At 33.9% G+C, this 27,254-nt stretch overlaps 1 long non-coding RNA gene across 3 annotated transcripts in view; it reads left to right on the forward strand.

Moving 5' to 3' along the window:
- LOC141559560 (uncharacterized) overlaps nt 1–27,254 on the forward strand; it is a 182,916-nt gene that overhangs the window by 46,834 nt on the left and 108,828 nt on the right. For all 3 annotated transcript variants that reach the window (XR_012487487.1, XR_012487486.1, XR_012487488.1), the window contains exon 3: nt 9,179–9,317. This is a non-coding gene — a long non-coding RNA (uncharacterized LOC141559560). The remainder of the gene's footprint in view (nt 1–9,178; nt 9,318–27,254) is intronic.

The following is a 27,254-nucleotide window of genomic DNA, read 5'->3' on the forward strand; positions in this document are numbered from 1 at the left end:
AAACTTAGTATAATGCCTGGAGGTATTAAACACTTGATAAATGTTTATGACCAACTATAGTCAGGAGGGAGCATATAAGAATAGTTATTGCTTTGAAGAAGAGATGAGGTAGTTTGCTGAGGGTATGGAAAGTGTAAGTAATCATGCATTTATTGATGTTAAATTTTTCTTAAAGAATATTGCCATTGTTCTTTAATATGAAAAAAATTCTGCATAATTTGTTAACATAAGAGAAGAAAGGTCAAACAAAATACCCTATTTTGAATCCAGGTATAACAGTAAAAGGGAGCATGTTCCTAAATTCCAAGAGATTATTACCTATTTTATTAAAGTTTGCTCCAGAATGGAAATGTTACTTTTCTTTCCCCTTGTAAGTATCTCACATTGCACTGAGCCCTAGGTGAATATTAGATAGATATTTAATTTTAGTGGCTATACTAGAGTCCTAGACTTGGTATGAGGAAGATCCAAATTTAAACCTGCCGCATTGACCCTGAACAAGTCAAAGTCTGTCTCAGTTTTCTGATTGTAAAAAAGAGCACTTACCTTCCAGGTGAAAGTTGTGAAAATAAAAGGAGATAATATTCATAATGCACTTTACAAACAAAATACTATAATAAATGTTACTTGATTTTAGTGATCAGAATAGATTAGAATTTGTTTTATTCTCAATCAAATTCAAATGCCATAGATTTGGATTTGGGTTGAGTTTTGATGTTTTGTTTTTGTAGTTTTTTTTTTTTTTTTTTTTTTTTTTTTTTTCCCCCCACATACACTTTGTATGCTTCAATTTGCTTTGAAGTTGATATGACCATAAATTTATAATTGGAGGGAACCTTAGAGTCTATTGAATTTAATACCCTGTATACCCTATTTTATGTGAAGAAATATTGAGACAAAGTGAGGTTAAGTGCCTAAACTGGGTTACAGAGTTAGTGACAAAGTTAGTAAGTATATTTGGAAGTCTTCTGACTCCAAGTCCAGTTTCCTCTATAGTATTACTTCCAAATCCTGTATGGAAAATACTACTTTACTTGTAAACTTACAGCAGGGAAAGGAGCTCATTTTTATGGAAGCAACTGAGTAAAAAAAAAGGGCATGCTCTATATTTAGAGTTAAATAATTTTTTGCAATAAAAGTCTAATTCTTTAAAAGCTTGAAAATATGAAACTGAAGAGATAATTTCAGCTAGATTTTATCACATATAAGGGAATGGAGAAAATTACCTTTACTGTAGTATTAGTGGTTTGTTCTAATGTCTTTAATTCAGAAATCACTGATTTCTTGCCATTGATCTATTTCTTCTTCCTACTGTGGCTTTTTTTTTTTTTTGAAAAGCCAACAGAGAAAAAGCAGTCATTATTAGGAATCCCACATTAACCTTTGAGAGGACAGTTACTTTCTTTTTTTCCTTTTAATGTCAAAAAAAAAAAAAAAAAAAAGGTTAATTTTCGAAATCAGGGGGCTTTGTTCTGGGAGTCCAGCTTTTCATAAACTTTACTTATTTGAGGTGGTGTTTCTTATTCAGATATATTTCTTTTAACATTCATGTTTCTGAATTTCATCGACTAGATAAGCCACATTATAATACCTAGCAATTTCTCTCCCAACAAAGAACTTGAAGAGAAAATGAGTTTTGATTGCCACAGAAGAGGGTTAGTTTCAGCAAAAGGAAAAACTAATAAGCTAGGAAGGTTGTGAGACAGTAAAATAGCTACTAAGGGAATTGATGGAGCCACCATCTCTGGAGAGCTTTCAATAAAAGGATGCATGAGCATCAGCTGGGATTTTAAAAATCCTTTCCTGCCTGCCTGGAGGGGGTAGATGAGAGAACCTCTTAACTTTGCTCAACAAATAGCAGTCACATGGTTCTATGTCTCTTAATGTTCCATAACAACATGAATCAAACTAAGGATAGAAACTATTTATTTAGAGCTTTAAGGTTTTCATAACCTTGCCATAATATAATTTCATTTAATCTGCACCATAATTTTGGGAGGGAGATTTTGTTTCCATTCCCATTTTGTGGATGAGGAAAGAGTAGAGGAAAATAAGCTTGGAAAGATAATTTGTACCAAATAGTAGAGGGTCTGGAGTGTTGGGCAAAGAACTTTGACCTTGTCATTCCCCTAATGCAAAACAAAGAATGCCAAAATTATATATTAGGAAGATTAATCTGGCGCCAATGTACAAGATATGTAGATGGGATAATAGTAAAAGACTTAAGTTTATGGCATAGTATAAAAGAATGATGGTTTAGAGATTAGATGATCTAGGCTCAAATTTTGCCTTTTTCAATTACTTCTTATGTGACTTTTGAAAAATAATTTATCTTCTCTGTGGCTTAGTTTCTTCTGAAAAAAAAAAAAACTGGGAAAAGGAAGGTGATGAACTAGAGACCTAGATCTAAGGCTTTTTCCCAATCAAAATCTATAATTCTATGAGCCTATAAAAGTGACTTGTTTATGCACACACAACTAATTAAAGACTTTTTAAAAAAAACATTTTGACATTTTTCAATGTAAATTTGTCATAATTTAGCAGATTATGTACAATAAAAGAGAATATAAATTCCTTGAGGGCAGGCTTTCAACTCCAAGTCTGTTTTGTCCACTATAACTTGGATGTGGCTAACTTGCATTAGTGGGACCCCTGACAAATTTAAATGAAATATGAACCCTTTCACTGTTTTATACATGATAGGGAAGACATTTTTTATGTAGTCTGGTCAATGACATTATTTCCTCATTAGTAAAATTATAGGAACCACATTTCATAAAAAACATGGGAAGAGAATGTGAACAAAAATGATAGTCTAACACGATGGACAAGGGCTTAATAGACACATACTTTGTCAACTATTTACAAGCAATATTTATATCAATACATGGAAAATATTGCTTTCAGCATACATATTTATGACATCCTTCATTTTTCTAGCTTGTGTGTTCATTTTTTTTTTCTTTGAGATCAACTCAATAGTAATTTATTTAATACCTATTCTGTCTCCAACCTTGGTCAGGATATCATGCAGAAATATAATCCGGAAATTGTGATTCCTGTCTCCAAGAAGTTTACAAATTAGCTGATGGGATGAGAATCACACAAGTAAAAAGGAAAAGAATAGTTCATGTTTACATAGTACTATACATTTTACAGAAGATTTTTGATTATAGCTTGTTAGGTAACTGTATAAGAATGAATATTCCCATTTTGCGGAATGTTATTCTGTTATTCAGAAGGGCAAATTTATTTGTCCATGGCTATAAAGATAGTAATTGGCTAAATTTGAACCCAAGTTCACATTTCTTTGATGTCTGCATCTGGTGTTCCCTGAACTCTAATTTATAATTATTACTAATGTAAGTTTAATTATTTTATTCCCCTCCTGAATATTCTTCTGATTAGACACAGACTCTTGACTTAGCTACTGTCTGGAATATCCTTCCATCTTGTTGGTCCCTTTTTCATTGTTAAATTCCTTCTAGCATCTCTATTTTGGAGACTCAGGTTGATTTTGTTTGCTTTCATTTCCAGATATTTGTAATCTCCAGTTCCCTAGATTGACTTAGAAACTATCCCCTCTTCCTGTTCCATAATATTTACAAACTATCTTTCATATGTTGTCCTCCCTCTTTGAGAGTAATACTTTATTTCTTTTTGCTTGTCTTATAACTCTAGCTCTTAACTCAGTTCCTAGCACATAGTAAGTACTTAACATTACTTGCTTTCTTGCGAAATAAATCCAAATAAACGGCAATGAGAGTTCCGTGTATATATAAATATCAATTTGGCTAGGCTATTCAGTTGAATTAAGGACATATATAGCTAGATGAAAAATTAGGCTTCAAAACAGGTCAAATATATGTTTCAAATAAGAAGAAAAAGGGAGAAAACATTTTGGGCTCAGGGAACAGCTTGATAAAAACAGAACAAAACAAAACAAAACAAACAAACAAAAAAAAACAATTAGGAAATCACAAGTTATATTCAGGGCCAGTATAAATAAGTTTGAAAAAGAAGGGATTTTATTAGGGTAGTAGAAGGAAAAGCAAGCAAAAAAACTTGGAAAGGAAACTTAGGCTAAATAGTGTAGGGTTTTGAGTGCTATTGACGTTGTCACTCTTTTTTCAATGATTCCTTAATGAAAAGATAATGAAGATCAAAGTTCCAGATATTGGGCATATTAATTTGCTGCCAGTGTTCAAATGGAGAGATAGTACTATAATACAAGATATTAGCCAGGGAGAATAGTTAGGGAAAAATCAGCTAGAGAAATAAACTTCATCAGTCCTCAAGCTCTTTTCTTCTAGTGCCTTCCTTTCATTCTATATGTTTGCTTTTGTTTATTCCTCATTAGTGCCAAAGTAAAAGGATATTGTGACTAACTTTGGCTATCCTTAATGAATCTTGTTTCTGCTTATTATTAGAGAGGTAGAAAATGAAAAGGTAGATATAGATTAAAAAGCATTTAATAAGTGTTTATTAAATATTAATATTAAATAAACAAGGTAGCTTTCTACTTAAGCAATCAGGCTCATGTAGTCAAGGTCAGAGATGTAGTTGAAACTCAATTTGCCAAGCTCCTCACAGCTCTCCCTATGTTTCTCCATCTGTTTCCTTTTCATCCATTGAAAAGTCCATTCATTATCCATATCATACAGTCTTCTTATTACTATAATTTTGTGTATTTTTTGTGACCAGTGATTTAAAAAAATTAGTAATAAGTGTCTCATTTACAGTGTTTATAAGATTGAATAATTATGAATGTTGAATTAGAAGGGGTTATAGCAACAGTTGAACCCCCTAATTTTACTAATGCGGATACTTTGACAGAAACAGTATTTGAATCCAGTTCCTCTGACTCCTAATGTGCCCATCTTTGACCTGAATTACATTGTAGAACATTTACAAAATAGTATTTAACAATTTTGACATTCACAAATTTGTTATAATTTATCAGATATTATATTCACATATGTATATACATACAAATATAGGCTTATTCTGATATACATTGACTTATGTATGTATGTGTACACATGCACACATACGCATACACACACACACACCCCCTACACAAAGGTATTTAATAAACATTTTTCTAGGAACACAATCCCTATTCTTATGGATCTTAAAGAATAGTTTAGGCATATAAGATTTGAAAAAAATAAACAACAAAAATGATAAATATTGTAAATATATAATGTATAATTCTACGCTAAATTATGCAGTACATAAAGCAATGGTGCTAGAATGTCAAAAAGATGAAAATTGCTTACACCTGGCACAGTCAAAGTAGCCATTTTGAAGGAGGCAGAATTTTATTTGGGTTGTGACACATCACCAAATGATGTACTTTCTAAAATATCCCACAAACTGTAGAATCATGATATTTTAGTTATGTCTACATTTATCTCAACTGTCAAAGGAAAAGTGATAAGAATGGTTAAATATACAAGAATACTTGTCAAACATCTGGTTTAAACATCTGGACAGTTGATAAATAGCTTATTTTTCTACCATTTTTTTCATGAAGATGCAATTTATCTAAATGTAGAAACAAACTAAGTCTTAAGCTTTGGTTACTGAGTATTACAATACCTTATTGATCATAGACCATAGTAAATTTAATTTACTTCTTCAGAGAACATATATTTATTTAATCAAGATATTGAGGTCTAAGTGTGCCATCTACTGACTTATGATGGCCCAAGTCTGAATTTGGCAATATTCCATCTAAGTCTCAGCTAGGCCTGACCCTGCTAAGCATTGGCCATAAGGGATTCCAGGTACGCACAATGATTCTCAAAAGAATATCTTCTCTGTTATCTTCTAATTTACATTAAATAATCAACCACTCAGGTCACTATGGATGCTTACCTGGTTGCCAGAAAATGAGTGGCTCCCTCAGGACAGACTACAACCTGACAGAGGTCGTTGTCATGGTGAAATAGAATTCTATCTGCCCATGGCCACTCCCATTGGGATGCCAACTTTTGCTTGGGGGTAAGTTTTTAATATTGTGTAACTTATTTTGAGATATTTACTTTTCAATATCTCATCTCAAGTTTATTCAGAATAGATTTTGAAGTGTTGATAACCATGATATGTTCTTGATCAAAGAGGAATTAGTATAGGTGTGATTGCCTTTCTATTTATTCTTTTAGGAAAATAAAAACTCACGTTTGAGTTTTCCTTGATAACTCTTGAGAAAATGTGAAATACCTGTTAGATGAAATGACATTTTCCTACTTTGAAATTTCAGTTTCTCACTTTGACTTATCTTTTCTTGGATAAGTATTTGATTGCAAAAAGCAGAGTATTTAAAATTTTATGCACCCCTCATTTATAGTACTAATTATTTATCTGCTAAAACTGTGTCTCTATAATAACAGAAATCAAGACAAAAGATAAAATCTTTAAATATGTAATGGAAAGAATGGTTGATGAAAAGTCTAAAGACTTGAGGTCCAGCTCTGAAAAGATTACTGTTTTGCCAACAAGTCTCAGTTTTCCCATGAGATAGAAGATTTATAACAGTTGTCTAATTCATTGAATGGAGATGATGGGGAAAAAAAAAAGATTGTAATAAAAGACAAGAACTTTAAAACTATCAAGTATTAATATTGTTGAGATCAAGTCTGTAGTTTCGCTGATATAAGTAACTCCCAAGAGGAGACTGCCTTTACCAATGCATATTAGTGTCTATTGTACTACTTACATTATTAGCAAGACTGGGGCATTAAAAGGTCTAGAGTCTTGGTTCAATTGTATGTCAAAGACAAAATTTGAATTCAAGCCTTTCTTTCTTCAGGGCCAGCCTTCTATCCACCATGTCTTATTGCCTTTCATATAAGTATATGTTCTATTCAACATGACTCTGTATTACAAATACTGGTATAATTGTTCTAATCTTATTCCATTTCTATGAGATGCAATAATAGATTCCTTGAAGCTATATAAAGGATGGGGTTTCTAATTATGGCATAATAATAGGGAGGAAAACTTTTCATTCTTCTTTAAACAGGTTGATACATGCAATCTCTGTACTGATATGAAGGTCATAGAATGGCTCTTTTTTTATTAATTATCAGAATGAAATACTAAATTATAATTCATAATAAACTGAAAATAATGGTAGATTGTGAATTTTGAAAAAACCTCCATATTTGAAAAATCTAATGAAAAGTATCAGACCAGAATATGAAAAGTATCAGACCAGAATATGAAATGTATAAGACCAGAATGTAATAATTCTTTATTTATAGATATTCTTCATAGCATATTTAATGATTTTTTAAAGTTTCCTCAGTAGCAATTCTCTCATATCAACTTTTTTTCCCAAATACAATTCCTATTATCTTCATTTTATCTTGCCAAATATTTATAAATATTAATATTAATATTTCTTAATAATAACTGAACCTCTAAAAACTGATCATATGAGGACTATTTCCTTAAAATGTATAGTGATGACTAGTGATGAATCTCTGACACTGATCAGCTATGTGATATTGTACAAGTTACTTAATCTCTCTGAACTTCAGTTTCCTCATCTGTTAAATGAGAAATTTGGACTAAGTGACCCTTCTGATATCATCCAGTTCTGAAATTAAATGCAATTGATTAAATACAATAATCTTTTCACTGGTTGCCATCATATGGTTCAGTTCCTCTCCACTTCTGCCAAATAGAATCAAAATTTCAGTAAAAGTTTAACTCAAGTATCACTTCCTATAGAGTCTATACCATTTATTCAATTGCTAGTATCCGCTCTTTGGAAAATACTCTGTGTATATTTTGTCTTTAAATTTTTTGTTTATATATATATTTTTTCTAAAATAATATGAAATTTTAAGGGCAAAAATTGTTGCCTTTTTAAAAATTCCTTAAGACCTAGATATATCACAAGGATGCACACATGCTTGTTATATTTAATTGAATTGAAGTTTTTGAATGTATGCTTGTGTTTTCCTATACTGTGAGCATTTGCTTATCTTATTGCAATATGCTATCACTAGACATGCAAGACTGACACAGAATAGGAAGACAAAGAGAGATATTCATAAAACTGTAGGAAGTTTCTAAACACATATGCTTATTCCACTAATATTTAATGGGAGTCTACCATAAATAATACACTATTCTTGGCACTATGAGAGATAAAGAGATGTATGATAAAATCTCTTATTATCTAGAAGAGGAATAAAATATGAATATAAATAAACAACAAAGCTATGCACTTAAATGTCACAAAGTAAGTAAAAAGTCAAGGCAAGTCAGAGAAGAACAGAGACTTTTCTGGAGGAAGAAATAAGAGAAGGTTTTATGGAAGACATTGAATATAATGGACCTGGATAAGTAGAAAGAATTTTAGTATGCAAGAGAAACAAACAAAGGTTTGGAGATACAAAAGTGCAAAGTGTTTTAGGCAAATATTACTTCAGTTTAGAAAACTGAAGATAGACTTTTTGACCCAGTGCCACTACTGGGTCTGTACCCCAAGGAAATCATAAAGAAGGGAAAAGTATCCACATATGCAAAAATGTTTATAGCAACCCTTTTTGTGGTAGCAAAAATTTGGAAAATGAGTAGTTGTCCATCATTTGGGGAATGGTTGAATAAGTTGTAATATATGAAAATAATAGATTATTATGCTCTATAAAAATGATGAACAAGTTGATTTTAGAAGGACATGGAAAGTTTTACATGAATTGATTTTGAGTGAAACAAGTATAATCTTGTACATTGTACACAGTGACAGCAAGAGTGTGTGATAATCAACTATGAAAGACTTCATTCTTCTAAGTGGTTCAGTAATCCAAGGCAATCCTAATAGGCTTTGGATAAAAAATTCCATCTGCATCCAGAAAAGGAACTATGAAGATTGGATGAAAATCAACATGTCATGTTCACTTTTTTTTCTATCTTTTTTTCTCTGCCATGGTTTTCCCCTTTTGCTCTGATTTTTCTCTCCTAACATAATTCATAAAGCAAAGTCTATTAAAATTAATAAACTTATAAAACAACAACAAAAAAGGGAAGTGAAGCTAGAAAAGTGTTAAGATAAGGCTAGACAAGTTTTTTTTTTTTGTAATGCATAGAATGAAAAAGATATTTTTCCTTAAAAGAATTTAGTAGGTTTTCATAAGCTATCAATATTTCTGTATTGCAGATCAGAATCCAAAAGATTGGGGAAAAAAAGAATACTACATTGAAGACCACAAGAAAGCTCATGATGACAGGGAAGAGACTGCAATATATAACTGATAAAGTTATATGGAAAGAAAAGAGAATTAAATGATATTTCAGAAGTAAGTGAAAGGAAGAGAAAATATATTAATCGCAAAGTAATAAATGACAGGTGGACAGCCTGAAAAAGTTAGGGGCAATAAATAAAGGTCTCTAGGATTTTAAATGGAACTCCTCTGATCAATTAATGGGAGGACATAAGCAAGAGTTGCACAGTATAGACAGAAATGGATGGATTGTCATTTGCATCCCTGGAATGAATACATAAGCCAGTTAGATCATAAATTATTTTGGATATAGAAAGTAGCCACTGATTTGACATAATTTAAGGACTTTGTACATGCAAAGCTTCAGTCCCTAATGATAGAATCTCTTAACCACTGTTAGCAGATAGTTCTACTTCAGACCCCAAAGGCCCATTCTAATACCTGGACAAAGTCTTATATTTAAGGTTCTCAAAATAACCACAAAACTCTTAGGGTTATGGAATAGAACAACATAAAATGTTTTTTTTTTTTTTTAATATAAATTAGAAATATACCCAAGCTACAGAAGGATATATGGTGAAACCAGATTAAACCAAAATTGAGCCAATTGGAAATTTTCTTTTTTTTTTTTTTTTCCTCTCTATTCTTTTATATATATATATATATATATATATATATATATATATATATATATATATATATATATATGTATATATATATATTTTATAATATTATCCCTTGTATTCATTTTTCCAAATTACTCCCCCTCCCTCTATTCCCTCCCCCCGACGACAGGCAATACCATACATTTTACATGTGTTACAACATAGTCTAGGTACAATACATGTGTGCGAATATCATTTTCTTGTTGCACAATAAACATTAGAATCCGAAGGTACATGCAACCTGGGCAGACAGATATTAGTGCTAACAATTTTCATTCCCCTCCCAGTGTTTCTTCTCTGGGTGTAGCTACCTCTGTCCATCATTGATCAACTGGAAGTGAGTTGGATCTTCTTTATGTTGAAGATTTCCACTTCCATCAGAATACATCCTCATACAGTATTGTTGTTGAAGTGTACAGTGATCTTCTGGTTCTGCTCATTTCACTCAGCATCAGTTGATGTAAGTCTCTCCAGGCCTCTCTGTATTCCTCCTGCTGGTCATTTCTTACCGAGCAATAATATTCCATAACCTTCATATACCACAATTTACCCAACCATTCTCCAACTGATGGACATCCATTCATCTTCCAGTTTCTAGCTACAACAAAAAGAGCTGCCACAAACATTTTGGCACATATATGTCTCTTTCCGCTCTTTAGTATTTCCTTGGGATATAATCCCAGTAGTAGCGCTGCTAGGTCAAAGGGTATGCACAGTTTGATAACTTTTTGGGCATAATTCCAGATTGCTCTCCAGAATGGCTGGATTCTTTCACAACTCCACCAGCAATGTATTAGTGTCCCAATTTCCCCACATCCCCTCCAACATTTGTCATTATTTGTTCCTGTCATCTTAGCCAATCTGACAGGTGTGTAGTGGTATCTCAGAGTGGTCTTAATTTGCATTTCTCTGATCAGTAGTGATTTGGAACACTCTTTCATGTGAGTGGATATAGTTTCAATTTCTTCCTCTGAGAATTGTCTGTTCATATCCTTTGACCATTTATCAATTGGAGAATGGTTCGGTTTCTTATAAATTATGGTCAGTTCTCTATATATTTTGGAAATGAGACCTTTGTGAGAACCTTTGTTTTTAAAAATATTTTCCCAATTTGTTACTTCCCTTCTAATCTTGTTTGCATTAGTATTATTTGTACAGAAACTTTTTAGTTTGATGTAATCAAAATCTTCTATTTTGTGATCAATAATGATCTCTAGTTCTCCTCTGGTCATAAATTCCTTCCTCCTCCACAAGTCTGAGAGGTAGATTATCTTCTGTTCCTCTAATCTATTTATTATCTCCCTCTTTATGCCTAAATCATGGACCCATTTTGATCTTATCTTGGTATATGGTGTTAAGTGTGGATCCATATCTAATTTCTGCCATACTAATTTCCAGTTTTCCCAACAGTTTTTTCCGAATAATGAATTTTTATCCCTAATGTTGGAATCTTTGGGTTTGTCAAAGATTAGATTGCTATAGATGTACCCTTTTTTGTCCTTTGTATCTAATCTGTTCCACTGATCTACCGGTCTATTTCTTAGCCAATACCAAATGGTTTTGGTGACTGCTGCTATATAATATAGCTTTAGATCAGGTACACTTAGACCACCTTCCTCTGAGTTTTTTTTCATTAGTTCCCTTGCAATTCTTGACCTTTTATTCTTCCATATGAATTTTGTTGTTATTTTTTCTAGGTCATTAAAATAGTTTCTTGGGAGTCTGATTGGTATAGCACTAAATAAATAGATTAGTTTGGGGAGTATTGTCATCTTTATTATATTCGCTCGGCCTATCCAAGAGCACTGAATGTCTTTCGAATTATTTAAATCTGATTTTATTTTTGTGGCAAGTGTTTTGTAATTTTTCTCATATAATTCCTGACTTTTCTTTGGTAGATGGATTCCCAAATATTTTATACTCTCAACATTTGTTTGGAATGGAATTTCTCTTTGTATCTCTTGCTGTTGCATTTTGTTAGTGATATATAAAAATGCCGAGGATTTATGTGGATTTATTTTGTATCCTGCCACTTTGCTGAAATTTTGAATTATTTCTAGTAGCTTTTTAGCAGAGTCTTTGGGGTTCTCTAAGTATACCATCATGTCATCTGCAAAAAGTGATAGTTTAATTTCCTCATTTCCTACTCTAATTCCTTGAATCTCTTTCTCGGCTCTTATTGCCGAGGCTAGCGTTTCTAGTACTATATTGAATAGTAATGGTGATAGTGGGCAACCTTGTTTCACTCCTGATCTTACTGGGAAAGGTTGCAGTTTATTTCTATTGCATATTATGCTTACTGACGGTCTTAAATATATACTCCTGATTATTCTAAGGAATAATCCATTTATTCCTATACTCTCAAGAGTTTTTAGTAGGAATGGATGTTGGATTTTGTCAAATGCTTTTTCTGCATCTATTGAGATGATCATATGGTTCTTATTAATTTGATTATTAATATGGTCAATTATATTAATAGTTTTCCTAATATTAAACCAGCCCTGCATTCCTGGAATAAATCCTACTTGATCATAGTGTATTATCTTGGAGATGATTTTCTGAAGTCTTTTTGCTAATATCTTATTTAAGATTTTAGCATCAATATTCATTAAGGAGATTGGTCTATAATTTTCTTTCTCAGTTTTCGATCTACCAGGTTTAGGTATCAGTACCATGTCTGTGTCATAAAAGGAGTTTGGTAGGACTCCTTCATCCCCTATTTTTTCAAATAATTTATGTAACATTGAGGCTAATTGTTCTTTAAATGTTTGGTAGAATTCACATGTGAATCCATCTGGCCCTGGGGATTTTTTCCTGGGGAGTTGATTAATAGCTTGTTCTATTTCTTTTTCTGAAATGGGACTATTTAAGCAATTTATCTCCTCCTCTGTTAATCTAGGGAACCTATATTTTTGGAGAAAGTCATCCATTTCACTTAAGTTATCAAATTTATTGGCATAAAGTTGGGCAAAGTAACTCCTTATTATTTCTCTAATTTCCTCTTCATTGGTGGAAAGATCCCCCTTTTCATTTGTAAGACTATCAATTTGATTTTCCTCTTTCTTTTTTTTGATCAAATTTACCAAAGGTTTATCTATTTTATTGGCTTTTTCATAAAACCAACTCTTGGTTTTATTTATTAATTCAATAGTTTTTTTACTTTCAATTTTATTGATTTCTCCTTTTAATTTTTGTATTTCGAGTTTAATTTTTGGTTGGGGGTTTATAATTTGGTCTTTTTCTAGCCTTTTAAGTTGTAAGCCCAATTCGTTAATCTTCTCTTTCTCAATTTTCTTCAAATAAGCCTCTAAAGATATAAAATTTCCCCTTATTACTGCTTTAGCTGCATCCCAAAGATTTTGATATGATGTCTCATCATTATCATTATCTTGGGTGAAATTGTTAATTGTTTCTATAATTTGCTCTTTCACCCAGTCATTCTTTAAGATGAGATTATTCAGTTTCCAATTACTTTTTGGTCTATTTACCCCTAACTTTTTACTGAATGTAGCTTTTATTGCATTGTGATCTGAGAAGAAGGCATTTATTATTTCTGCCTTCCTACATTTAATTTTGAGATCTTTATGTCCTAATATATGGTCAATGTTTGTATAGGATCCATGAACTGCTGAGAAGAAAGTATATTCCTTCCTATTGCCATTCAGTTTTCTCCAAAGGTCTATCATACCTAGTTTTTCTAATGTTCTATTTACTTTTTTAATTTCTTTCTTGTTTGTTTTGTGGTTTGATTTGTCTAAATCTGAGAGTGAAAGGTTGAGATCTCCCACTATTATAGTTTTACTGTCTATTTCTTCTTGCAGTTCTCTTAACTTTTCCATTAGAAAGTTAGATGCTATACCACTTGGTGCATATATGTTTAGTATTGATATGGCTTCATTATTTATGCTACCTTTCAGCAGGATATAGTTTCCTTCCTTATCTTTTTTAACGAGATCTACTTCTGCTTTTGCTTGATCTGAGATAAGGATAGCTACCCCTGCTTTTTTGGCTTTACCTGAAGCATAATAGGCTCTGCTCCAACCTTTTACCTTTACTCTGTATGTATCTCCCTGCTTTAAGTGTGTTTCCTGTAGGCAACATATTGTAGGGTTCTGCTTTTTGATCCAATCTGCTATCCGTCTCCGTTTGATGGGATCGTTCATCCCATTTACATTTACAGTTAAAATTACTAATTCTGTATTTCCTGCCATCGTATTATCCCCAGATTATACTTTTTTCCCTTGACCCCCCTGATCCCCCTCCCCGATATTTAATTTACAGACCCCCCTTGTGACGCGCAACCCTCCCTCTTTTTTTTTTTTTTTTTTTTTTTAGGATCCCTCCCCCCTCCCTCCAAGTCCCTTCACTTATTCTCCTTTTCCTTTCCCCTTTTCCTCTCCCCCCTTTTAATGAGGTGAGAGAAAATTCTCTGAAAAACAAATATGTTAATTATTTACTCTTTGATTCACACAATGATTCTCCCCCTCACTAAGTTCCCTCAGATATGGTGTATTTTCTATGTCTCTTCCTGGGATGTAGTTTCCCTCTTTTTATCACTCCTTCCCCTTTTTCTGAACCGACCTCCTTCCCTTTACGACACCCCCCTTTTTTTCTTTTATATCAGTAAAATCAAATTATCCTTGAGTATTTTTTATATACCCACAACAGAGTTACAGTTCTCAAGGGTTCTGTGTACCTTTTTCTGTTTCTCTTCAGTCTTGTGGATGTAGATCAAATTTTTTGTTTAAGTCTGGTTTTTTTCTTAGAAACATATAGAATTCCTCTGTTTCATTGAATGACCATCTTCTTCCATGGAAAAAGATGCTAAACTTAGCTGGGTAGTTCATTCTTGGTTGCAGTCCTTGATCTTTTGCCTTACGGAATATCAGGTTCCAGGCCCTTCTATCTTTTAATGTGGAGGCAGCCAGATCTTGGGTGACCCTTATTGTGGCACCTTGGTATTTAAATTGTTTTTTTCTAGCTGCTTGCAGGATTTTCTCCTTTGTGTGGTAATTCTGCAGCTTAGCCACAATATTCCGTGGAGTTCTTTTTTTAGGGTCTATTTCAGAAGGAGTTCGATGAATTCTTTCCACATCTACTTTCCCTTCTGTTTCTATTATCTCTGGACAGTTCTCTTTGATAATTTCCTGTAAAATAGAATCTAGGCTCTTTTTTTGGTCATAGTTTTCTGGAAGTCCAATAATCCGCAGATTATCTCTCCTAGATCTATTTTCCAGGTCTATAGATTTTCCCAGTAAGTATTTGACGTTGTTCTCCAGCTTCTCATTTTTTTTGTTTTGTTTGACTGATTCTTGGGTTCTCTGTGAATCATTCATTTCTATTTGTTCCATCCTGACTTTTAAGGAGTTATTTTCTTCTTTCACAGTTTTTAGTTCTTTTTGTAAATGCCCAATTTCGTTTTTAAATGAATTATTTTGCTCTATTGAATTTTTTTCCATTTCCCTAATTTTTTTTTTTGAGAATTATTTTCTTTTTCCAATTCAGAAATTCTATTTTCTTGAGACTTTTTTATCTTTTCCAATTCAGAAATCCTACTTTCCTGTGTTTTTTTAACCTTTTCTAATTCACTAATTTTGTTTCCCTGCATCTCCTGTGAATTCTTTATTTTTTTCCAACTCCAATTTCAGGACGTTGTTATTCTCTATCATAACTTCCCTTTCCTTGCCCCATTTTTCTTCGATCTCCCTCAATTTTTTAAGAGCTTCTTCTAGGAGAGAGTTATGTGATGGGGGGCAGGAATCGTTCCCCTTTAGGTTGTTGTCTGCTGATTCTCTGCTGTCAACTTCCTCGGGGTTGGTTACCCGCTCTTTCTCTGTATAGAAGGAATCTATAGTTTTTCTAGCTTTTTTGCTCATACTTAAAAAAATCTTTTGGGGTCTGTCCCTGGGGTAGGAAATTATTTACTTCTTTACCAGCTTCCTCCCAGACTGGATGGATGCAGCAGCCCCTGCGCCGGAGCTAAGATAGAGCTCTGGGAGAGAGTTCCCCACCCCCTCCCTGGAGGTGCCTCAGAGGTGATTAGCACTACTGTGCTTCGAGGGCGTAGAATAGTGAAGACAGCACGAAGCCCAGCCTATGTGTCCGGGTGGGGAGTGGATGTCTGCAGCAGGTGACGTGAGAAGCCCCTGTGTTCAAACTGGAAGTGTCTGCCAGAAACCGTGGTCCCTAGTTCAAAGGTTCTGCTTCTCTGGGACTTCCTGGAGCTGAGTTCCACTCCCTCCAGCTAAGCTAGGCAGTGTGTGTTGCCTTGGGCCGTATCCACCCACTTGTCAGTCTCTTAACTATTCTCAGGAGGTAGCTGAGGCCACACCCCCTGGTGCCGAGATCTGTGCCTGAGTCACCCCCAGGGTCCGGGGAAAATCTAATCTGAGTTTTAAAATATTTTGGCTTTCTCTTCTGAACTGCTAAATAATTAGCAGAGAAGAGCTAACAGCCTGTGCCAGATTCCTTTACCTCAGTGGCTTCTCTGATCCCAGAGCCCTTCCCAGCGCAATGGGCGCAGTGTGCCCCTACCCCACCATCTGTGCTGGTCTCTCTTATTCCTCCCCTGAGAACTGACCTTTCCTGTTGAAACTCCAGATTCTCTTCAGCTGGTAAGTCGTGCTTCCAGTCCTTGTGGTATCTATCAGTCCTGAGCTAATTTTGAGACTTAATTTATCTAATTGGTTGTGAGGGAGTGAGGACGTTCACTGAGTCGTGTGTTTCTTCTCCGCCATCTTCGGAAATTTTCAAAAGGCTTGATTTATTGTTTTGTAAATTTGATCAAATGGTGTATAAAATATTAATAATGCAGAATGAGCTTGAATGTATCATATGTACTTTTTTTGAGAGTTAGTTGCTAAATATTTACCACCATAAACTGGGCTACATATGAATGACATTTTTTAATGACCACTCAGAAAGGTAATCTATATAGTTACATAGTCTCAGGATTTCCTTTCCATCATTTTCTGATGTATATGGGGAAAATATCTTGTAAGGGACATTTTTAGGAAAATTCAGACAATTTACTTCTATCAAACAGGTAATTTACCTGGATCTGACCATCCTCACACTTTGACACCAGCCCATTAGATAGTTTCCATTGTTTAAAATATGTTTCATTTATTTCCTGTTCTTCTGAATTATTTCTTTAGAAAATAGTGCTAACAGAGAACTACAGGGATTCATGAATCCATTTATAATTTGGGAAGCTCAGTTTTTCATGGTACTTTAAATGCTAACTACTGATTTATATGATTGGGGTGCTGAGAATGGGGGAGGATCAGCAGTCTGGGAAGAAGCTAGCAGAAAATTCTCATTGAATCTGAAAATGCAAAACAGCTTGAAGGGATTCATTTCATGTGCACTACTATATTAGTGTCTCTCAGGTTCCCATTCTCTCCACTTCTCTATACTTATTCAAAGTCTAGCCAGCCTTCAAAATACAGGTCAAAAACCATCTCTTTGATAAAGTTACAGAGATGGGGGGGAAGAGAAAGAAGAGAGACAAAGACAGAGACAGAGACAGAGACAGAGACAGAGACAGAGAGAGAATACTGAACCTAGAGTCAGGTTAGGCATCACATTGATTTGAATTTTGGTTCCCAAAAACTGTTATTCATTTTATGTATGTGGAAAAGATCCCCTACCCTTTCTGAAGATCAGGTTCCCAATCTGTAACATACAGATAGCAACAACATTTTCCTTGCTTAGTCTAAGGCAGTATCAAGTTAGATTTTTTTTTTAATTTTAAGGCATTTTATTTTAGAGTCTTCTATAAATGTTATTCTTGTGATAAAGGGTATAAATACAATTATAGTTGTTCAGTTGCATCTGACTTTTTGTGTCTCCTTTTAGATACTGTAGTAGGTTTGGCATTTCCTTCTCTAGCTCATTTCACTGATGAAGAAACTGAGATAAAAAGGGTTAAGTGACTTGCTCAAGTTCACACAGCTAGAATGCCAAATTTCCTGGCCCCAGACTTGGCACTCTTATCTACTGTTCTATCTAGTTATCCCAAACATAAATTGGTGGTTATTTAAAACACAAGAGGATTACAAATATAAAGGTGGGAAGGAATAGGTATACACATATTTTTTTAAAGTATTGTTATGGCTGCTATATCCCTCTGGAATAAAGAGAACATTATTAGATATTTCTTGTTGCCTGTGTATTAAGTACTTAATTGAGCATCCTCAAATAATTTTAGATTTCATGGAAAGACATAGGATTTAGGATTATGGACTATATAGTTTTACTATTCTGTCCTGGTGGAATATTTCTGAAGTATTGTGCTAAATTCTGTGAACTACATTTGAGAAAGGACATTGATAAGATGGAGAGCAACAGTCCTTATAATTTAATATGACCACATTCTTCCTCTGTTCAAGAAATTTCATTGACTATCATCTTTCGGTAGGAATAAAGCTGTTTTACTTGACATTTAAAGCCTTTCAGAACCTGGCTCTAGTGACTACATTCAGAGTGACTACATATCACATGTTCTAAGTGCCAGTCAAATTGGGTTGTTTATTGTTCTTAATATGTACATATATTTGCATCCCTTGCCTTTACTTACACAGGTTATTTCCCATATCTATAACACTAGATCTCCTCATGTCTGCCTTTTGGAATCTCCAGATTCCCTTAAGACTGGATTAAAATGACTGTCAACTTCTTCCATTGACTTTAACTAATTCTTCCATTTGTTAGTGTCCTCAATATATGCATGCACACACACATATTCTATTTATTTATTTGTGAAAATATCATATTATTGACTAATGCATGAATGTACACACACACAGTTGCAGGAGAATATAACTTCTTGAAGGCAAGACTGTCCCATCTTAGTATTTGTATCATCATCATCACATGTACTATTTAGCTTAATAAAGGATTGTTGATGAATAGAGAATCTAGAGAAGGATAGCAATAGTACTCATTCATATGTTATAAGTCTCAATTAAAAGAAATGGGAATATATAACCTTCAGAAAACAAGTTTGTTGAGATCATGATGGCTTCATCATGAGGTCTTCAAGTACTTGACAGGCTATCACCAGGGAGAGGGATTATACTAGTTTATACTTTGGTACAGAAGACAGAAGTAAAATCAATGGACTGAAGGTGAAAAAGAGGTAAACTTGAGTTTGAGTTAGAAACAAACTCCCCAGTAATCAGAAATATACAATAGTAAGAATGGAGTGCCTTGGACAGGTGTTGGTATCTTCCCTTTGAAGGTCTTCAAGTAAAGACAGGATATCTTTGTCAAGTACATTGTCCAAGGGATTTTTTTAAATACTCCACAACTTGGAGTTCTCTAGCAGAAATTACTTGTTTAAACAGGACCTAATTTCAAAAAGATAATTAACTTCTTACTTTTAAACCAGTATCTTAGTCCACTGACTGAGTCGTGATCCACTTTTTATTTAAAGAAAACACTAGAGATAGCAGAACTTTTAATATTCTATGTCTAAACCAGTTAGATATCTGCTTATTTTCTTCCATCCTGACAATTAAATCTCTACCAACTAGGTTTCTTTCTTGACAGGTCTATTTAAATCGCACATGTTTTATTTGACTCCATCACAACACACCAACTTATTTTCTCCAACATCAATTTCTTGTATGTCAGTCATTTAATTTCAAGAGAAAGGAGAGGAAAGGTAAGGAAAAGAAAGGAGAGAAACATATAAATGGAGACAGAGATGCACAGCCAAACAGAAAGAGAAACACATATCCAAACTCAAATTACACAGCCTCACAGTCAAAAATAATGACAAGATCAAGGTTAAAAGACTTAACAATAAAATTACATTTCAAATGAGAAATTTGGCCTCAAAATTGCTTGTACCTAATCTTCCAAGCTTAGCCAAAGCAAAACAGAATGAGAGAAGGATACGTTGCCAGTGGAACCACCAGGCCATCTGTTCTTCGTGCTTTTCTGGTGAAAAAAGACTGGAGAGGAGAGGAAAGATGGAGAGAAACAATATCTCCTAAAAACAGCCTGGTGCTGGCAGAAGTTCTGAATAATCTACATTTCTGAAATTCCTCCTGGGCTATTTAGAAATCTAGAAAATTGCCAATACCTGCTATCAAAACAAAACAATAATACTAATAACTACTATTATTATTATAACAGTTTGGGGGAAGGATTCAATATTCAACAGAAAAACTATTTTAATCCCATCAATGTATTAGTAATTTCGGGATGGGCAATTGAAAAGAAACAAAAAGTGAAAGAAAGCTATGAAAATTTAAATGCTAGCTGCTAATACACTTATAGAAAGCTAAGAGTTCATTCAGAGAGATCCATAAGAAGTTTTATAATATAATTGGTTTCAGGTAATCAATTAATTACTAAATATTTATTGAGTGCCTACAACTATGCAAGTGCACAGAAGAAAAATAGGAACTAGAATCTTTATCCTTGAGGTTCAATCATTGGTTTGGGATTGCAAGAATACCAAAGTAAAATTAAAAGAAGTTCAAGCCACTGGGGAAAATTGGACTTTTGCTCCTGAGTGTAAGTAACTAGGTAGAGGGTCTCAAGTTCATTTAAAATGATGGAAAGGTATACTTCTGTCAACTTCCTATACCTTCTAGCTTGTAACAGAGAATACTTCCAAATCTTCGAAAATTACCAGTTATAATGAAGATGACACCTTGTACAGAGTGCGAAATAGTAAATAGCAGATAAGGTTTAATTGAGAAGAGGTATATTATACTTTAGGATGTTCAGGTGATTTTCTGGTACTACATTTACTGTAGGTCATAAATAAATCAACCAATACATTCATGTGTAATGGTCAAATAGGACCATGCTCCAAGGATTGGACCCTAGTTGGCCAGTCTTTTATTATATATTATATACTCATATAAAATATAAAACAAAGCTAATGTTCATAGAAGACTGAGAAATGGTGGGCCACAAGGAATTAAAACTTTATTTGGAGAAACATGGGAGAGGAAGGACTATAAAAGAATAAGTGATTTAAAATATCTCACATTTTTAATAAACTAGAAAAAATAAAAATTCTGCAAAAAAATAATGAAGTGAATGTTTGGACTATTTCCCATTCTCAATGAATTTCCATGCCTCCGTTTAGTATTTTGTTTGGCATTTCATCTTTTCAGTCTTATACCTTTTCACTTTTCCATTTTTCTTACATATTCCACTTCTCTATGCTTTCTTTGTTGCAGATATACTAGTATACTCACTGGTGCACATGATTTCCCATCTCTTTTGTATACTATATTGCCTTTGCACTGACTATCTCTCATTCCTGGAATGCATGCTTCATTTTTCTACCCCTTACAATCTGTAATGTCTTTTACAATCTATCTCAGGTGCCTAGAACATAAAAAATATTCGATCTCTTTGCCAATCTATTGACTTTTCTCTCTCTGTGTTCGTTTATCCTGGTTTCTCTTTCTCTCTCATCAGTTGCTTGTGTACTTTAAAAAAAAAATTGCATATTCTATTTCTGTGTATTATTTACATGATGTCTCCCTCATTGAAATAAAAACTCCTTGAGAGAAGAAACTATTCCACTTTTATCTTTGTTTTCCCAGTTTTGAGCTTGTTGTCTGATATATAACTGCTACTTAATCATTGTTGATTGATTGATTAAATAGGAGAAAAAGATGTAAACCCATCTAAAAATGATCATCAAATGAATTCATGTCTTCTCTCCCAAGGTAAAACTATGTGGTGTCCTGCATGTAGATTAATAGAATTTGCTGGAGTTAAAATGTGATTCAATAGAAAGCAGTATAAATTTATTTGACTTTCTGTCTTAAAAATAGAATTCCATAGGGAGTTAACCTTTGCGAGCATTTCCCCCAAAACTACGAGAAAGCTCTTGATATTATGCTCCTATCTTATTTTTCAGTTTTCTCCCATCACCTTATTCCCCAACACATCATATATAATTAGGCTAAATTGGCCTTCATGTTATATGGGACAAAGACCACCAGCTCAAATAAATCAAGAAGATTTCTCAAGGGTAAAAGCAGAAAGGAATTTTATTACAATCTTGTAAGAAAGTATGTCTCCCTCCCAACAAGCAGTCTGACAAGGAGAGGTGAAGTACAGGAAGCAAAGAATCATTATATATAGTCTGGGGTGACATTCCCTATAGGCTGGTCCTTTGCTGTGATTAGTCAGGACAAATGACCTCACAATCTAAGTCATAAATGAGGAAAAACTTCTAACCAGCCACATTTTTAGGATTATTAAATTACCTTATATGGGAGTTTTAATGCTGAGATGGCCCTCACTTAGTCCCATTAAAAAAAAAAAAAAAAAAAAAAAAGACTATATTATCCCATTCTTGGTAAACCACATGATTTCTGGAGAAAAAACTTGGGCCTAGGGCACAGCCAACCTTCACTCAATTTTTGCAACACTACCTCCATCTTTTGAGAAAGCTTTCCCAATCCACTGCATTCAATTCCCCTCTCACTTTTATCAGTTGAAATATCTTCACACCAAAGTTTATACATTTCTTCAACTTCCTGATTGACTTTTTTTTCAGGGTCTGACCTATCCTCCCAGGCTCGGGTTCCCACCCTTGTCTCTTGAGCACCATCAATCCCTCTAATCCCATGACTATACTTTCTATCTTAATGGTTTTGGACAGTTTTCTGAACCATATTGTTAATAACTTGCATCATACAGGGCAGATATAAGTTCACTGAGAGCTATTAGGAGAAACCATAAAGCAACAAGCTCTTCTAAACCAAGACCACCAAGAGCTGTTAAAAAATGAGGTCCAAGCTTAAATCATGTGCTAATTTTCTGATGTCTTTAGTTATATTTTTTTTTTTTTACCAAAACAATATTATTTTCTCCTGGAAATAGTCTCTTCTGATGGGAATATTAACTATGAAATCACGCAGACAGTTTCCTCCCTTCCTTGCCCTTCATTCTAATCATCTTGTATGATGTTGGGAATAGGAGGATCCCACCAAGTGTTATTAGGATAACCTTCCAATGGCATCTCCTTTTCACTGCTTGAAGTTTTCTTGGGTTTTGGGTAGCAGAGCCATCTATCATCTCAATCAGTTATGTCCCCCATGATTGGAGTAGGTAACCTTTTACAAATAAAGATGCTTACCACCAAAGATAGCAACAACAGAAATGCTAAAATAAATAGACAAACACATTCATCCAGCAATAGAAGGTTAGGCCAAATACTCACCTACTTTAGGATATAACAACGACATTTTTTAAAATTGTGTCATGGCTTCTTCTAACCATTTGCTCTGGTAATAAAAACTTGCAATAAGAGAAAAAAAGGCAGGAGTCTGATTTAAATAGCATCAAAATTGGCCCTTCAGGCCTTGGCCTGAGAGCATATACACGATAGAGGATAAAGCATCCTTAACTCAGTTTTATAGCAGGTAACTGTCAGTTTTCAATTAATCATGTAGTAACAATTCCACCTTAAGGCAGATTTAGGAATAATCAGGTGGTTTCTTATTCAAAAGAACACCACTGGAAAACTTGAGTCAGAAGGATCCTACCCCAGATACCAAATTCCACGTGTAATAATTCAGGATCACATCCTTCTAAGTTTCTTGTGCCATATTTCTTTCACTAGCTTGATGATGCATCAAACGTCATATCTGAACTAATTTAAAACTCCAAAAATATCAGTCACAGTCCCAAGAGATTTTATCTCCAATAGCAAATCTCATTAATCAAAACTTCAGATTAATTTAGCTCTGGAGGATCACATATCCTAAACAGGTATTGAATATGACCTTACATTGATAACAGTAAGAGATTCATTCTAGAAGGTTCACAGTTTATTTGTCTTGTCTAAGTAAATGGTTTTAAGTTCAACATTGCAAAAATCATTTTGCTTTTTGAAATGCTCAATACACAGAAAAATTCTAAATTGCATATTGTCTATAGCAGAAACATGTTCAAAGAGACAAAGACAAAAACTATTATTTTGAGTCCCTTTAAATAATGGGTACAACTTTAAGATGACTCAGTGCAACCAATTAAAACTCATACAAATACAGAATATCCTAATTTAACATAAAAGAAACTTATCAGAATTAACATTAATAATTTCTTTATCCTAAAAAAAAGTTAATTCAACTTCCTCTATAAACTGTTTTTGGATTTATAAATAACAGGTACAACACCAATATTGTTAAAATCCCTCTGACCACAAACATTCCCATTTCCCACTAAAACATTCCTAATTGCAAATTTTAGAGGTTATTAATTATCCTTAATAATCCATTTTTGAGGTTCTTCCACTAGTCCTGTAAGCGTGGTGTTCTTAGCCTCCAGACTGCAGTCTCAGTCATCTGTAACATCTGCTAAGGTCCTTCCCACTCTATTTCTTCCTGGATTTATTAAGCATCCACTCTCCTGCAAACTGCAAACTCCAAAGGTATTGTCTGGGTCAGGAATCCTTGTTTCCTAAGGGATAAAAATAGATTATATACTACCAGTATATAATTCCTTAAAATCTTATTTTTTGTTTCTAAAGAGGGTCATTCCCTTTCTCCCCCCAAATAAAACTAATTTCATATGGGGAAAGTCCCAGGTAACTTCTGGGAAGAGTTTTTTTTTTTTTTTTTTTTTTTTTAACAAAACAACAAACAAACAAACATTTGGCCCAAGAAAATTTAGACTCTGACATCAATTTATTAATCACTTTCTTAAGGATCTATTCTTTTTTTTTTTGGTTTTTTTTTTTTTTCCTTGCTGAAGCAATTGGAGTTAAGTGGCTTGCCCTAGGCCCATAGCCAGGAAGTGTTGAATGTTAAGTATCTAAAGCCAAATTTGAACTCAGTTCCTCCCGACTTCAGGGCTGGTAACTCTATCTAATGCACCACATAGCTTCCAATCTGATTCATTTTTTTTTTCCCCCCCTGTGGCTGAGGTTAAGGGACTTGCCCAGGGTCACATAGCTAGGAAGTGTTAAGTGTCTGACACTAGATTTGAACTCAGGTCCTCCTGAATTCAGGGCTGGTGCTCTATCCACGAATTCATTCTTTCTACTTTCCAGGATGAGGGCAGATGCCCAGGTGTATAGAATTGTCACTCAATTTGACACCCATTGTTTCTTATAAAACCTTAAAAGTAAAATATGTTTCTTTATCAGGATCAATAATTTCTAACAATCCATACTTAGGCACAATTTGTCTCAATGTTATTCCACTAACCTCTCTTAAAGCAGCAGAACTCAAAGGAAAGCTTTCCTGTATCTCAGTTTCTTCACTGGTGTCATTTCATTAAAACCCCAACCTAAATATTTTGGAGTCAGACTCCCTTCCTATGAAGGAATATCTCCTCAATATCTTCTTATTTATCTTTAGATATATTACACAACTTTCAGATACAATTTGTTCTGCAATTATACACATCCCCATATGCCAAATTTTCCTGCTTTTACTTTTTTTTGTTAAAGGGAGAAAGCAAGATAAGCCTTAAGTCTAATATTCCAAATAGCTTTGGATCAAGTTTCACAAAATTTATGCCACATTTCCATCTGGGCTGACAAAATGTTAAAGTACAGCTCATATGATTTTACAAATTACTCAATATATAATTTAGCAAGCAAAATTCTTCTAATTAGGAGATATAGTCATGTGACCTCTTTAGATAAGTTACAAGAGAACCACAATTTTTAACTTAAAATCTAATCAAATACAGATTTAAATTTCTAGTAATAAAACTTCAATATCAATGTGCACATTACTAAACACTTATACCAGAATACAATAATTCACTATTTTAGCATACAGGAGTTCCATACAATTTCAGAATCAGAATTCCAATTTACACTTACACAGCCTCAAAACTTAAGTAGCAGAAAACTGCCTTTTCAAATACAACTATAGGGCTTTAATAAATTGTCAGACTCTAAGACCCTGGGGGAAGAGGGTTTGAGAAATTTAGACTCAGGCTTCTGGTTACAGATCTGTGGCTGAGGGGCTATCTCACTCTCCAGGCCAGGAATGCTAGGGAGGAGGCCCATGTCAAAGATGTTGGGGTGAAATGCAAATTAAGACAACTCTGAGATACCACTACACACCTATCAGATTGTCTAGAATGACAAGGAAAGATAATGCAGAATGTTGGAGGAGATGTGGGAAAACAGGGACACTGATACATTGTTGGTGGAATTATGAATACATCCAGCCATTCTGGAGAGCAATTTGGAACTATGGTCAAAAAGTTATCAAACTGTGCATACTCTGATCCAGCAGTGTTTCTACTGAGCTTATATTCCAAAGAGATCCTAAAGAAGGGAAAGGGACCTGTATGTGCAAGAATGTTTGTGGCAGTCCTCTTTGTGGTGGCCAGAAACTGGAAACTAAGTGGATGCCCATCAATTGGAGATTGGCTGAATAAACTGTGATATATGAATATTATGAAATATTATTGTTCTGTAAGAAATGACCAACAGGATATAACTTCAGAAAGGCCTGTAGAGTTCATGTAAATGAACTGATGCTGAGTGAAATGAGCAGGACCAGGAGATCGTTGTATACTTCAACAGCAATACTATATGATGATCAATTCTGATGAATGTGGTCATTTTCAACAATGAGATGAATCAAATCAGTTACAATAGAGCAGTAATCAACTGAACCAGCTACACCCAGCAAAAGAACTCTAGGTGATAAATATGGACTACTACATAGAATTCCCAATCCCTCTAATTTTGTCTGCCTGCATTTTGAATGTAATTCACAGGTTAACTGTACAATATTTCAAAGTCCATTCTTTTTGTACAGCAAAACAACTGTTTGGACATGTATATATATATATATTGTATTTAATGTATATTTTAACATATTTAACATGTTTTGGTCAACCTGCCATCTGGAGGGGGTGGGTGAGGAGGGGAAAAATTAGAACAAAAGTTTTGGCAATTGTCAATGTTGTACCCATGCATATCTCTGGTAAATAAAAACTATTAAAAAAAAAGTTTGGGTACCAATGCAAATCTCAGAAGTATTCAGATCAATCAGACACAACTCCCTAGCCAAGATAGAGTCCACAAACCTGAAAAGCTTGGAAAAACCCAGAGAGAGCAGTTTGTTTATTTGGTTGGTTTTTGGTTTGTTTTTTCCCCCCTTGACAATTTCACTAAGAAGGCTTTTTAATCATATAAATTAGGCCTTCTTAAAAATACAATAGAACAACTAAATTTAGCCAATAGTGCCAAGCAAAAAAACCCAGAATCTGCTAAAATGTTTTTAATATTTCTGCAAATTAACTATTTCTGCAGACTCAAATTGTACTGTTCTGGGTCCACACAAATGTCATTTTTCATTTCATTTTTTCTAGAAGTATATATTCT

The sequence above is a fragment of the Sminthopsis crassicaudata genome, chromosome 3 (genome assembly GCF_048593235.1).
Source record: "Sminthopsis crassicaudata isolate SCR6 chromosome 3, ASM4859323v1, whole genome shotgun sequence".
Lineage (NCBI taxonomy): Eukaryota > Metazoa > Chordata > Mammalia > Dasyuromorphia > Dasyuridae > Sminthopsis > Sminthopsis crassicaudata.